This window comes from Passer domesticus, chromosome 5 (genome assembly GCF_036417665.1).
Source record: "Passer domesticus isolate bPasDom1 chromosome 5, bPasDom1.hap1, whole genome shotgun sequence".
In the NCBI taxonomy this organism is placed as follows: Eukaryota; Metazoa; Chordata; class Aves; order Passeriformes; family Passeridae; genus Passer; species Passer domesticus.
The window spans coordinates 22516638-22531063 of NC_087478.1; the positions used below are offsets into that span (position 1 = coordinate 22516638).

The 14426-nt window shown below is 34.7% G+C and overlaps 1 long non-coding RNA gene across 1 annotated transcript; it reads right to left on the reverse strand.

Moving 5' to 3' along the window:
- Window positions 1-9586: 9586 nt before the first annotated feature.
- LOC135301283 (uncharacterized) lies at window positions 9587-14066 on the reverse strand. The gene is made up of 3 exons (XR_010363022.1): window positions 13897-14066; window positions 13351-13433; window positions 9587-9697 (listed from the first exon to the last, which is right to left on the reverse strand). It is a non-coding gene; the product is annotated as an uncharacterized LOC135301283 (long non-coding RNA).
- Window positions 14067-14426: the final 360 nt, after the last annotated feature.

A 14426-nucleotide genomic window follows, 5' to 3' on the forward strand; every position in this document is an offset into this window, starting at 1 on the left:
AGGTAGCCTCTCAAGGCATCATTCCAAGAAAGCCTGTAGCTTGCAGGAAGTCTATGTGTTATTTAGTGTTACACAGAGTGCTGGGGAAGAAATTAATCAGCCAAACAGCTTGCCTGTACAGATTTATAGGCTACTTCTGAGTAATATGTAGTTTGTTCACTTTCTCTTTGCCAGCCATTATCTAACAGTGCTAAGTCTTCCTAATTAAAGAGATAATCCTTTAACTGTGAAATCTATATTCTATTATTTTTTTTTCTATTTATTGTTCAAGCTCTCTTTTTTAAAGATGAGTCTTGGTTTTCACTCTAGGTTGATTATTAGTTTCATCAAGGGAACTCTTTCAAAGCTTCTCTCTAAAAGGAAACATGTTCAATAAAATTAAATTACTTATCTGGAAAAGGATAAACAGCTTTGTAATATTAAAGTAGATTGAAATAAAACAGTAACACAAATCCTAATGTAAATATAAAGCATAGTAAAATTTTCTCTACATTCTTATTAGACCTTTTTCATCTATGTTTTCAGGACATAGATATTTCTGGTCACATATATTTTCAAATACTGATGATCAAACTTCTGATTTCATGTTCTTGGAGCTCTATACTGACATAGTATTGTGCAATAACTTTGAACACTCTGGAACTTAAACTCTCCCTTCAGGGACAAGTGAAACTAATTCTAAAGAAGAAATACCTGGTGTCCAGCCTTGCTGTAAAGCAAGGCCTTTTTCTGAGAGCAATGTGTTGCCAGTGTGACAAGACTGTGCTGACTGCAGCAGGAGATTCACAAGTTCTTCACACTCTCTTTCACTGTGCAGCAACTTCCAGTTTTAGTTAGGAGTTTAATTAAAGTTGAGACTTACATGCTACCACAGAGAGACAAGGGTTATTGAGCCCCAACATCACTTCTGTCACGTACCAGGGACACATAGTACAGTGGCTGAGCAATAATATATGTAATGCTTATTCATTGGAAAGATGAAGGTCAAGCTCAGGCAACACAGTGACAGTGTCATGGCTGGAAGTCAGAGCTACAGGAGCAGGAAATGTTAACTGACTTGACAATTTGCATTTGCTCAATTCACTCGAAGTTAACATGGCACGTTTCAACAGCACTTACCAGTCAGTCAGCCAGACAGGCCATTAAAGCACAACTATTTTCCCTCCTGTTTGCACCAGCTGCTTACTAAAATAATACTAAGTAGTAAGATAAAGCAAAAATAGTGCTTGCAAGTAACCCTCACTAGGCATTTTTGAATGAAAATCCTTGCTATTTTTAATTTAGAGTATGTGTTAAAATCACTAAAAATAGATTGCAACTCCACAGCGACAACCTTAGAGGCTAAATAATTTTTTTAGAGGAAATCTTTGTGCTAGCTGCAAGGCAGGAAGAGAAAATTCTCACAGTTGCTAAAATGTGTGCATTAACCTTTCTCATCTGTGTATTTATCCGTGTCTTATAACAAGAGCAGATATATATATTAACAAGGCCTGCAAATAAGACATAGGTCAGCTTTTTATTTGGGCAGGACAGAGAATGAGAAAAAAAATAATATAATTCCTGTTGAATTCTGTGTTTGTATGATTGAACCAAAGAAGTAAAGATACATTTTCCTTGCTTTGTTAGGATTTTGTCACTTTTCTTGTTTTTGTCATGGGGAATGGGCTAGTTTTAATTCATGAAGCCATAGTGAATTTCTTCCTTGCAGCTCCTTCTTCTTTTTGTTCTCATGAGAAAATGTTTAGAAACATTTTCTCATTAAACAAGTCTCCTCTTTGTAAAATAAAATTGTGTGGGGTTTTTTTTGTGAAATTTACTTTCTTGTGCCCAGTCTGTTCCATCCTTTAGACTCACAAGTTATTTCACATCTCAAAAAAAGCTACTAGGTCTGTTTTCTGTGCATTATTCCCTTTCTAAAGAGCACTGTAGCCAGTTGCCGCTTCTTTTAAGTTCTTAGTCTTTTTGACTAGTTTTCCTCTTATTTTCTCTCACTCTGAATCTTAGAAGAGTTTAATGGGCTGTTCTGAGGTGATGACCCTGTATGAAAAACACTGTAGACTTCAATAGGATTCTTTATTACAAGAGCAGACACATTAAGTGTATTTTTGTCCTCCTGCTCTTTTTAGTTCTTTTTTTTCCACCAAAAAACATCTGTTATGTTTCTGAATGAATTGGTAAAAAAAAGTTCTGGCTCCTGCTTTTTTCTATGGCAATGTAACTCCACTGGGATTTATCTTTTGCTTATGAGCATCCCCTACTGTCCCTATTAGAACAAACTGCTCACCCTATCAGGATTCTGCATGCAATAATAATGCTAATTAAGACTGATTCCATAATATACAGATATACCATAACAATAACAATGTAATATAATCCATGTAATATTAAATTAATTTTACCCAAATCTATGATTATGGACCAAAATGCCAAAGCTGTGAGAGCCAAACTCTTTAAAGGGAAGTAAGAAAGTGTTCAGCAAATGTGACCAAGGAATTTATTAATCAGAAATTCAATTCAGGAGCACTGTGAATAAATCTTTCTGTAAGGAATCAATAAACAGTAATAGCTGTGCCTTTCAGGTTTATACTTTTACAGTAGTTGCTATGAGATTCTTTAAATAGCCTTAGTTGTATTTCTTCTGTTAGTAGTACCTCGCTCCCCAGATGGCTAAGATACAGCACATCAAAACAAACTGCTGCCTTCTGGTGCTTTTGCTCTGTCAGCTGCCTACTTTTCAACACTTGCAGGAGTATGCCAAATGCCTATCTAACACATATGAGATATGCCAGTACAATACACTGAGATCTGCAATAAAATTTTATTAATGGGTACAAAACCTGTACCTACATTCTGAAAACAGATATAATTAGACAGCAGGGCCTATACATTCTTCACTTCAGGTTTAGATTTATGACTATGAAGATCCCTGAAAATTTCCAATTGACTGGTATAATATACATAAAAAAATAAGTAGAGTTGAATCCTATATAATTTTAAAAACTCATTTCAATACTGACCATGCAAGAATACCTCAAAATTTATTTTGGCTTCAGTTATGTCCTTACTACCATAGGAAAATTATCTTTAATGACACAGTAAAGATAATACTATTTAAAATAGTTTCTCTGTTGCCAGGTAAAAATATCTAGACCAAGACTGACTATTCTATAGTTGTATAATAGATGTGCATCACTTGAGTACTAAGATGCAGGTCAATGATTTAAAGACGGTGATTGATTCCAGTGCAGTGAATGGATTTATTAGAGCACAGTGTAAATGGCCGGGTGACTCTCATTTTCACAATTTTTCTTGACCTGTCAAGTTGTTGTCTTATAAAGATCAAATATTTATTGTTTCTCATCTTACTCAACATTGCCTTCATGATGCATGCTTCAGCCTAGATATTATCATGTCATCCTTTGTATCTTAGAGATCTGATGGCTGTAACAATGAAAATCTGAAGACTAAACTGCTTATGGTGACATCAATCACAATCAAAATGCATTGCCATGCCTCTGACCAAGTCACCAAAATACAGCTATGAAGATGAAGGTACCTCACATTACAGCTGAATAAAAATACATAAAGACTTTTTTTCCTTTCATGAAATCTGTTGAATAATTGATCAAGGGAAAGTTTAACTCAGATTTATCCAAAGGACCATGCAAGATGCTTTGTCACAAAACAGAGTTGTTAGCAGTACTCTTTTTCACTGTTGCTATTATTATACAATATGTGCTTACATAGTAAAATGATAGTTTAAGCTATTAAGTTTTCCCTTTTTTTCTTTAGACTTTCTCTTATATATGTCATAGGGAAAATAGAAACATGATCAAAGTAGCTGGAATTATTTGAAGTGTTTTTACCTCCAAACACAGTAATAATTTAAAGCCTCTTTCTTTAAAAGTTTAAAGGTAATGTACTGGCACCAGATATCCCAAAACATAATATTGAGGTTATGAAGGTTTGAATTAGAATAGTTAACTGTAAGCTTGCTTGTTTTCCTTTCGCTCTTTTTTATATAAAATAAAAATATTTTCAGTCATACAGTGTCAAACCCTGTATTCATGTGCCCTAGTTTAGGTGTTTAAAATCTTTGTGCTTGAGTCATCTTGGAAACTCCCTAATGCAGATAAACCAGCATTTTCAGAAGGTGATTCATGTTCTCTATCTTAGACAACTATCAGGAAAACCAGCATACCCTTACAAACTGTTTGTTTTTCTTGATAATTGATTAACATATGTCTCTGGCTGTGTTAGACATGAAAGCCTAACTCCTGTAAGTCTAAAACTAGGTGGAAATTATTATCCAACCATTTTCTCTTCACTACAATAAATTATCCTTTGTGTGTGCCCCTCTGGAATATCTAAAATATTTGCTAACATATCTGCTAAAATTGATATCACACATGGTTAGATAAAACAATAAACCAGAACAAAGATGTGACTGTCATATCCATACCAGTATTTTTTTAAAATTCCAAAATCTGCCTTTAAGTGAACTGAGTTTGAAAGATTAGAATGGGAATTTGATAGGATTAAACAAATCCTATATGTGTTGCATGTTGTGCTGTGGGATTTCAGCTATTTTGTAAAATCATAGAAACACTAGTTGGAAGTTATCTCCGCACATGGCTTAGTTTGAGCAATAATGAAGCAAAAGTTCACCTTCTTCTCCTGCATGGAGCAGGACTATTGAGAGAACTAGACAGGATCAGTCATGGCTTTGTATTAATGCAGTTTTGAGCACCTCAAGAATGGAGGAAGACTCCCTGCCTCTCTCCAGGAACTTTTGCAAAGTGAAAATGTACTTACAGTGAAGACTTTTTTCCTGATCTGCATCCTGAATCTCCCAAGATACTACTTGTGGCTGCAGCACTCACCCCCTCCAACGAGAGTTTGAGTCCTACCCTTCTGTAGGTCCCCTTCAGCCAGCAGCACTCTGTGATCAAAAAGATGAAGTCAATGGCAAGGTATATGCAGCTCACATGCTTTCTATATACTAGTTAAATGGAGGATATTTCTGCTTCTGCTTTCTAAATTTGGGCCTTCAAGAAAAAGAGTAGATTAGCAGTTGCAGACTTCTTTCATTTCTTGCTGAATTCTACAATATAAAGTCTTTGCTGGAGCAGTTTTACTTGAAAATTTCTGATTTTTTTCTGATTGAACAGTTCAGACCAATTTAAAATCAAATAAATCCATCTCAGAAGTGACAAAAAGTGCTGAAGCATGAGTGAGTGAGTCAGTATCAGCTGGCTAAACTCAGCTATACACTCATTTTCTACAACAAAATTCAATCAAATTCCCTGTATCCTGAGTAGGCCTGCTGCTATTACGGCTGTTAATTCTACTTCTGATGTAAATAAAGAAGATAAAGGAAGTGTTTTATCACCTCATAATTATGGTGCTGCTTGCACAGCAAGGAGCATTTATTCTAGTTCAAAGCACAATATTTCAAATGTACAAAATACTGCTTGTTGTAAGAAGAGTAAACCTATATGAAATGCTTTAGCAGATGTAGGTAGTATGTTTCTACAAGATTAGTGTCACACAGAAATAAAAAAATAAGAACACTGAATAAGAAAATGAAGATATGGCTGCCCTGAAATGTAAGTAGGTCTTGAGAGCAGCATACTTTTTATTCAATTATTATTTTGAAAACACAAACAGGATAAATTTTATATGTAAAATAGACTCACATTGCATCCAAAATTTTGTCTGTCTTTGTGAACATTGAAACAGTACTGTTTGTCAGAAGAATTCACAGAAAGGGAGGTTTTAACTTTCATGTTGACAAATATAAATTATTATGTGATTTTGTAAATCTTTAGCATACAGAATCTTGAATATTAGACTATAGAGTTTTGAATATTTTTTCCATTCAAGTGATAGAAATCATTCTAGTTGGCTTATCAAACTAATAGCCAACAAATAAAAGAAGCTACTAGGAAACCTACTGAAATACAGAAGTATGTATTTGTTTTTAAAATCATATTTCTTTTGAGTAACTCACTCTTCTAAAAAACTATGATCTTTTAATGACATTTTACAATACATTAACTATTGTGTGCTGTTTGAGACAATACAGCTGTGATGTCAGAGCTAAAAGAGACATTTTCACCAAGCACATTCCTCAGGTAGTGACAGGTATTGCTACTGTGTAACAGGATTTCCTCCCTAACCAAGATAAAGAGAAATTGTGTGCCTGGTCTAGAAAACGAAAAAACTAAGTGAGTTATTTCAGCAGTTTGGGAATAAAGGCAGAATTTACAGTCCAATCAATCCTTTTGACCATGGTGGTTAATAGCTGGCACTAAAATGGACCATGGACCATGGACCATCAGCCTGCCCTGAGAGCAAGCAGCACACCATGGCTCTTGTCCTCGTGGCTCTGGTCTCCCCCCTGCCAAAACAATATGGCCTCATCTCTACTGACTTTGGGAATGCTCCCTGCTAAATATTTCTTATTCAAAAGATTCAAAATTAAGCAAAATTCAAAGGTGTGTGATATCTTTATGTCAGCACCTCATCTGCCACTTGTACCCAAACCACATAGCAAGAAGCAAGTCTACTGTCAGAGACAAGTGCAGCTGCTTTCACTGGGAACACAAAAGCAAACCCCTGCTTTTCTCCTTGAATTATGAATATCCCACCACACTGCGTGAAAGAAAGAGAACCTTTACTCATTTTGCCAAGAAAAGCTTGATTTTGGAAAATCAGAAGTAGCAATTAATGCTATCATTGTTGTAACACCTTTTTTTTAATTGAGAATATGTCTTGGAAAATCAGAAAGGATAAAATCAGATTGCCAAGGGCCTAAGTAAACCAGACTTGGTCAAAGAGACTTGGATTCTCTAGTTATGTAAGTTAATTGGTCACTTGAGTTGAAAAACTTGCAGGTTTTAGAATATTAAATGAGTGAGATTTTGGTGAAGACTTTCAAGCATAAAATCAGGAAGTTGATGTGGAAACCTGATACCATTTCAGATAGGATTATATGATGATGCTGCCTCCTCTAACAAGGCATTTGTATTAGAATCAAAGAGGTCTCTCACATGTGCATGTTTTCTTCTTTTTCTGCTTCTAAAAACCCACTTCTATTTCTGTGTAGAAAAAAAACATTCCTCATCTCCCCTTCAACATGAATAGAGCCTGAGATAGTAGGAGCAGTATTTTGGTTTTGATTTTTCTATCACTATTACCCAAAAATTTATGTTTTAAATTATATATGAACAGTCTCTCAAAATTAATGCCACTATTTTATTTCTAAGGACTACATTATACATAATGAGCTAAACTCTATAGCTCTTATAATAAAACCAGCATTTGCATTAGCAAAATAAATTTTCTCTTACTGATGACTGCCTTTTTTGCTGAGATGATTTGCACATGTCTATTTCTTCTAAGGAGAGGAAGATGTAGTTAACTACCGTAAGCTAAAGCAGCTGGGTTTTAAAAATGCACACAATAGTAGACAAAACTTCATTGTCACAGGGTGATTCATTCTATGCTTTATTTCCTTCTAACAATTTTCTAATTGAAGTCTGGAGTTTTAAAAGCATTTTTTGTTCTGAAATTGCATAGCAGTGATGGAGCCACAAGAGGTTTCCAAGGTGAACACTATGTATGGCTCTGTGAACATTTCAAACTTGCATAAACTTGTATAGTCTCTAAACTTACCCTCACCATTCCTCAGCAGTCCTTTGTTCCCTCTTCCTTAACCAGCAACAGCACTTAAGGAACCATGCAACAGCCAGACTGGGTTAACTTAAGCATTCCACCACAACCACCCTATTTTTTGCTGGGTTTTTTTCAGCCTAGATCTGTTTCTGATCTTGTTCTCTGTCCAGCTGCATGGATACCAGTCAGCACTAATAAGCTGTAGAAAAAAGAAGGGACAAGCCTCCACACTTACACAGAGTGCTAATCCAGTTCTTTCAGTATCAGAATAAAAACCTCAATGAATCCCAATGTAAATTTTACAGAGGACATGTCTGTAAAAACATGCCACTGAAAAAAAATAAGGTCGTGTCTCATATGACAGTCAATATTCTTCACCACAGAATCACTAAATTAATATTTAAGTTCATAATTAAAAAACAATAGAATTGTATTATACCCTCAAAACCCAAGAATTTTTCATATTACATTCAAGTATTTGATCAGAACATATTTCTCCCACATTATATTGATGTATTTCCTCATGCAACAAGCACTCTCCAAAGAGAGATTTCTATATGCAGCTGAAGGAAAGTGTGACTACTTGGTGGTAGTCAGAGATGAGAATATTGTCTTCAGATTGTGGTAGAGTTAGAGCTTAGCAGAAAGCTTTGTACTGATCTCCATACCATACATTTTGTTATTTTTCTAATTATATTGTTTTAAATTTGATTTAATTTTATATTCATGTTATGAATCTTATTTTTTTTGTGGGATTCCTGCTTCTGTGGCCCATTCACATATATCATTTGTCTAAGCTAACACTAATTGTGAATTTAATTGACATGTATAATGAAAATGTCAATGACAGGGTATTTTTAACACATAGTGGCAGCTTCAGATTTACTCCTCTTCAGTTTTAATTCCTGATAGTCATTGTCTCATTTAACTTAGGATAGAATTTTAAATAGAGACGTTTTCATCTGATGACTAAATGTTCCTTTTTATCTCATTTGTATCAATTGTCAGTGCACAGAGGCATTACCATGATCAATTCAGATGTATGAATAGTTGTGCCACCCATGAAAACCATCTCAATCGAATAAAGCACTGATGAAATGCCTGTTCTTTTGTTTTAATTTTTACTGACATTCACTGCTAAGGCGTCTTATAGGACCTTGCATTTTAGATTGTGAAGTGCTGGACTGTAGAATAATTCAAAAGTTCCAACTGATTAGAAAGCTTTTTTAGTAGCCTGGTGTGGCAAGCTTTTGAATATTATATCTGAGTCACATATTTCACTGAACAATTCTAAGGGATGAAGATTAGAATTTTAATTTTGATTAACTGGGGAAAAGGAAACTTAGGCCAGTATAACAATAAAGTCCTTCAATTACAAACTTGATACAATGATCTAATCTCACTATAATTCTTTTAAATAAATTGATAATCATCTTTTATTTTACACCTATTTTTTTCTTTTTTTTTTCCTTTTTCTTTTTTTCTTAATCTTACACAGAAAGAGATGGAATGTCTCCATTCAAGTGTTTTACTTTTCAGCTAAGCTAGAACTCCTGGACTCCAGTAAACAGTGTGTGAACAGGACACTTGCCAAGCATGTGCAGGGGTTCCAGTACACAGCTCACGCCTGTGCTGTCAGTGCCTGGGAGCACTCACTGCCTGCCCAGCCACTCTCCCCAGGAGGCTTCTTCTCTCTTGCACTTGTGGAGGTGGCAAATTTTATCCTTCAAGAGCTCAGAAACTGAAGCAAAAATTGTTATTGAATCAACTTGTCAGATCCTGTGCTCACACAGAAAGCATCCTGGTTGAGGAAAATTGTCTTTTTATTGGCTGAGATGAGATGTTTCTAGAACCAAAGTCTTCTTCAAAGGAAACCTTGAAAAGTCCCAGTCTTCTGTCCTCACTCCAACACTGTTCATTTATTTGCCATAAAAGCTGTCAGACTTTTATCTTCCTGCTCTCATTTTGTCCTCATGGCTCTCTTACACTTGAAAGGCATCCCAAGTGAGCTAGGGAACTGCCACAACAAGACAAATAACAGGCCAAATTTAGGAAAGTGCCTCCTTAAAAATGCACCCTTGAGGTTAGGTGTATGTGTCAGGATCATTGTTAGATCTCAGCATCCATAATCATTAATAAAGAGTTATCAGATACTGGTTTTGTTGCTGTTTGGTTCTTCTGTAATGTGGAAACCTCACTTCATGCTGTAAAGATACTATTTCTGTTTAGAAGATAAAGATTTTTTTAACTTATATTATAAAAAAATAAAAGTAACCATTTCAAGAAAAAAAAAGAAACATTTAGCAAAAAAAAGTGAACTGTTGCTGTAGAAGTTCTACTTCTTTGGAAGCAAAGAATTACTTGCTTAATTCATTATATAGGAAAGGATGAGGAATTTCATTCAGAGATCCCGGCAGGAAGTCCACCTTGCAATCTACCTGAAGTATGAAAGCTTCATAGGCTGGTTTTGGTTTAATACTGATGTTTGGTTTTAAGGAGAACTCCCAGTCTTTGTAACTAGCTATTGCAATAAAAATTTGAAGCTCAGTGTACCTCTGAGATATTTCAATTTATACTTATAGCTATTCAATTTGAAATAGTTACATAGATATAAAATCTGTCAATATCAACTGGACCTGTTATAGTAAATAAACAAATGCAAGGGGTGTTGCATATTTGAAGTTAAAATCCTCTCTTTCCAAAGTATGACAGCAATAATTACCATTATACAGGTCAAAGTTCATTTGGGGATTATAGCCAAGTGCACAGAACCAAAATTGTTTTCTTTACAAGAGAATTCCCAACAAAACAGGTTATTAAAGAGGTGACTGATTTTCCTATACTTTTTTTTTTGTAAATTATGACTTTCAAGAACAAAAACCTCATTTTTAACTTTTTTACAACTTTTTAAAAGTTTTTCAATATACAGCTTATCATCATTGTTTTGCTTTCTGTGTACTCTATATAAAATTGTTTCTGGTGCATTGCCACCTGTACTTTACATATATTATTAAAATTATAGGGGTTAAATAAAATAGCCTTAAATTATGTTTCCCTATTGATATTGAATGTTTTAGAATCAAGTAATTATGTAATTGGTTCTCATTGCATAAAACTGAACTATTTCATGTTAATTCAAAGTAATATCAGTATTGTAATTCAAATTATTAATATACCCTAGAAGCAGACTATTTCACCATTATAGTAATTCACAATAGATTAGGTTATGTTTTTTTCAACTCTTCCATGCAGAAAGTAAAAATAACTGCACTCAATATTTTTCTTTTTCATAAGTGTTTGGGTTAAGGAGTATAGTCTCAGATCTGTATTATCATGGATTCAAACAGGATAGATATTCCAAAAGGATGCATACTTTGCTGCAAGTTTGGAGGACAGTTAAGTTCCATTACTAATACCACAAGTGCAGAGCAAGGTGGGAACTGAGGTGTAGTCAATGGAGCTCAGGTCACCACAATCAGTGTACTTTGGATAGTGGGTTCAGCTTTCCCCAATAGAAACATAGCCTAAGTCAATTAGATACAAGCTTTTAACACTTAGTCTGGTGCAAATGTTTATATTTTTTCCTAGCTAGTCTAAAAAAAGATTCAAATACTCAATCTACACATAACTGGTGGGACAGATCCTGATCTCTGAATAAACCCCATTAGGACCTATAAGTGTTTCCAAAGAAACACCACCTACATTTTTCTTTCTTCTGATGCTCCAAACCATCTGCATAGTATAATTTGTCTGATTCATTAGCCAAGTCAAAGAATTTGCTAAATTTATTATTATTGTATTAATGTTGATTTAAAATGTGTTCTTGTAGTGGGCATGGAATATTAGAGTTTAATAATGTAATGACACTATCAGTAGATAACATTCTAGGAGATACTACATTGCTGTCATTAACTTGCTGACAAAATCAGAGCTAATTGCAGTCACTTTAAATCTGGTATGCTATTTTCTATAAAAATAGACCAAAAGAGAAGAAGTTTATTTTCATTTTCAGGTCACAGTAGTCATTACAACTCTATTTCTAAATTGTCTAAGCCCCTGGGGGAAATTCTGTCCTTTTTATTGACATAACAATTGTTTTAAAACTGAATCTTCAATAGTCACTTTTGCTTCAAATTGGGGAACAATGTTTTTCAGGTATTTAACACACGTTTCCTTGTGACACCTGTAGCTTCAGAATGATTCCTAAATGCCCTGTCATATGTCAGGGGCTTTCCTAATTATTTCCATTTGAAGATCCTTTCATCGCACATTTGTAAAACAAGGTTATTCATTTTACATAGATGTAGGTTTTGCTTCATGTTTGGTGAGCTAGCTGGAGAAGCTAAGCAGCTCTTCTAGGGTCCCATGAACAAACTGTTAAGGATTAAGATACACAAATAGAGATAAGTGCTGATATTAGATAAACAAATTAAAGTCACCTTTAACAAACACCAATGCAAAGTAGAAGTCAAAAGAATTGTTCACTTACTAAATCAAGGTGCAAACTGTTTACAAAGATTCATCAAGAGACAAACACACAAAATAGTGAAATTAAAGAACCCTCCATCAGTCTGGTACTCCTAGCAATTTAAGTTTAAACAATTCGGGACACGCATTAAAACAGACCTGTTCAGGGTACAAGGATTGATCCTCATTAGTTTAAAGGTTTAACTAGTACCTTTCCATGCCTAAGACACCTCTCGGGAGACAATTATTTTTAACATTTGTTTACTTAATTAAAAATGATGGTATACGGGTTTGGCTGGGCTAGAGTTAATTTTCTTCAGAGTAGCTGGTATGGGGCCACCTTTTGGATTTCTGCTGAAAACAGTGTTGATAATTCAGAGATGTTGTTAACACTGAGCAGGGCTTACAGAGAACCATCGAGGAGCTGCACAAGGAGTTCCAATGGGACACAGCCAGGACAGCTGACCACAACTGGCCAAAGGGATGTGCTATACCATGTGGTGTCATGCTCAGCAGATAAAGGTGGAGGAAAAAGAAGGAAGGGGGCAGATATCCAGAGTGATATCATTTCTGTTCCCAAGTCACCATTACTTGTGCTTGGGACGCTGCTCTCCCTGCAGTGGTTGAACACCTGCCTACCCATGGGAAGCAGTGAATAAATCTTTGTTTTACTTTACTTGTGCACTCAGCATTTGCTTTCCCTATTAAACTGTCTATATCTCAACCCAGGAGTTTTCTCACTTTAAGTTTTCCAATTCTGTCACCCATCCCACTTAGTTGTTAACTGGAATTAAACAATGACAGAGGAAAATGGATTTACACTGCCAGTTTTTGGAGTTTGCATGAAAACACAGTGTGTTTATTCTCTTAAGTTACACACAGAGTCATAGAATCATGGAACAGTTTGGCTTAGACAGAATCTTGAAGATCACCTGTCTTAAAGAAAGATCATCATTCCAACAACCCCATACAGAACTATGGAATCATTCAGATTGGAAAAGACTGGTAAGAGGCTAAATATATAAAAGAATAAATACAAATTTTTTTGTGTCCAAACAGCCTGTCTAGAGATCACTAGCAGCCACATAGAAAACAGATAATGAAATTTTGGGGAAAATCTGATTAACTAAAAGAAAAGTTTAGGACATGCTAGCCATTCTCCACTAACAAATTAATTATTATATTTCAGTCAACAAGTCTGACCTCTCTCCAGGTTAGAATCCTCTTGCTTCTTTTTGTTCAGTATTTGATCTGATTTGGTATGGAGAACAGGTGTAAATCAAAACCTAAAACAAATATAAAATTATACTAGATCCTCATGTTTTCTCAATTATTTTCAACATGCCTTGAAGCCTTGCTTCTTCAGATTAAATTTTTCATGTTCTCCAGGATAAATAACAGATCTGAATGCTCAGACCTGAATGAATATAGCTTCCTTTTCATTTTTCTTCAAGCAATATAGATGCTTCTAACACTTCTGATACTTTTGTCCTCAGAAGGTGTGGTTCATTATGTAGATTTATATTTTAATAGGAATTATTAAGATGTGAGACTCTAATTTTGTGATGAAATTCTGTGATTATATTATTACTAGTTTGCATAGAAAATTATATCATCTTTGAACACTTCAGCCCAAGCTAGACAAAGCAGAAGTAGCTTCCAGCATTTTTCAGCACCTTACAGTGTCACAGTGTACTGGATATAGCACCAAAGCTCTCAAAAGTACTCAAGCTATTAAGTAGGTACTACCAAATGTGTTTAGAATCCTATGTTCACCAACAAAGGAGGGAGGGATAATATTTTTAAAACATGCATAGGTCCTCCTAAAACAGAAAGGAAATCACTGTAAGAGTCAAAACACAATATTTCCTCATTACTATAATGGGAAAAAATATAGAGAGAGTCTGATTGAGTAGTGCTGTTACTCTATTGCCTTTGTTGAAGTTGCATTCTACAGCAAGGTGAAGGAGGATTAGGTCATTATGACTACATAGTATTTAGCAGATGCCACTATCATAGTCAAACAATGTCTTTATTGTTTTAAATAATTTTAGAAACAGAAATTATCATATAAAATATTCAAAATTATTTTTATTAATTTCTTTTTCATTATTTTTGCAATCAAATATCAAATAGAGTAATTCCTTAAATTTTATCTTTATTTCCCGGTCTTACATAGAGGTTCTGGGGAATAAATGTGAAACAGATGGCTAGGTTTACAAAGCTTTACCTTACTTAGTAAAATGAGGCTCTGTGCAGATGGACCTGTAGATAGTAGT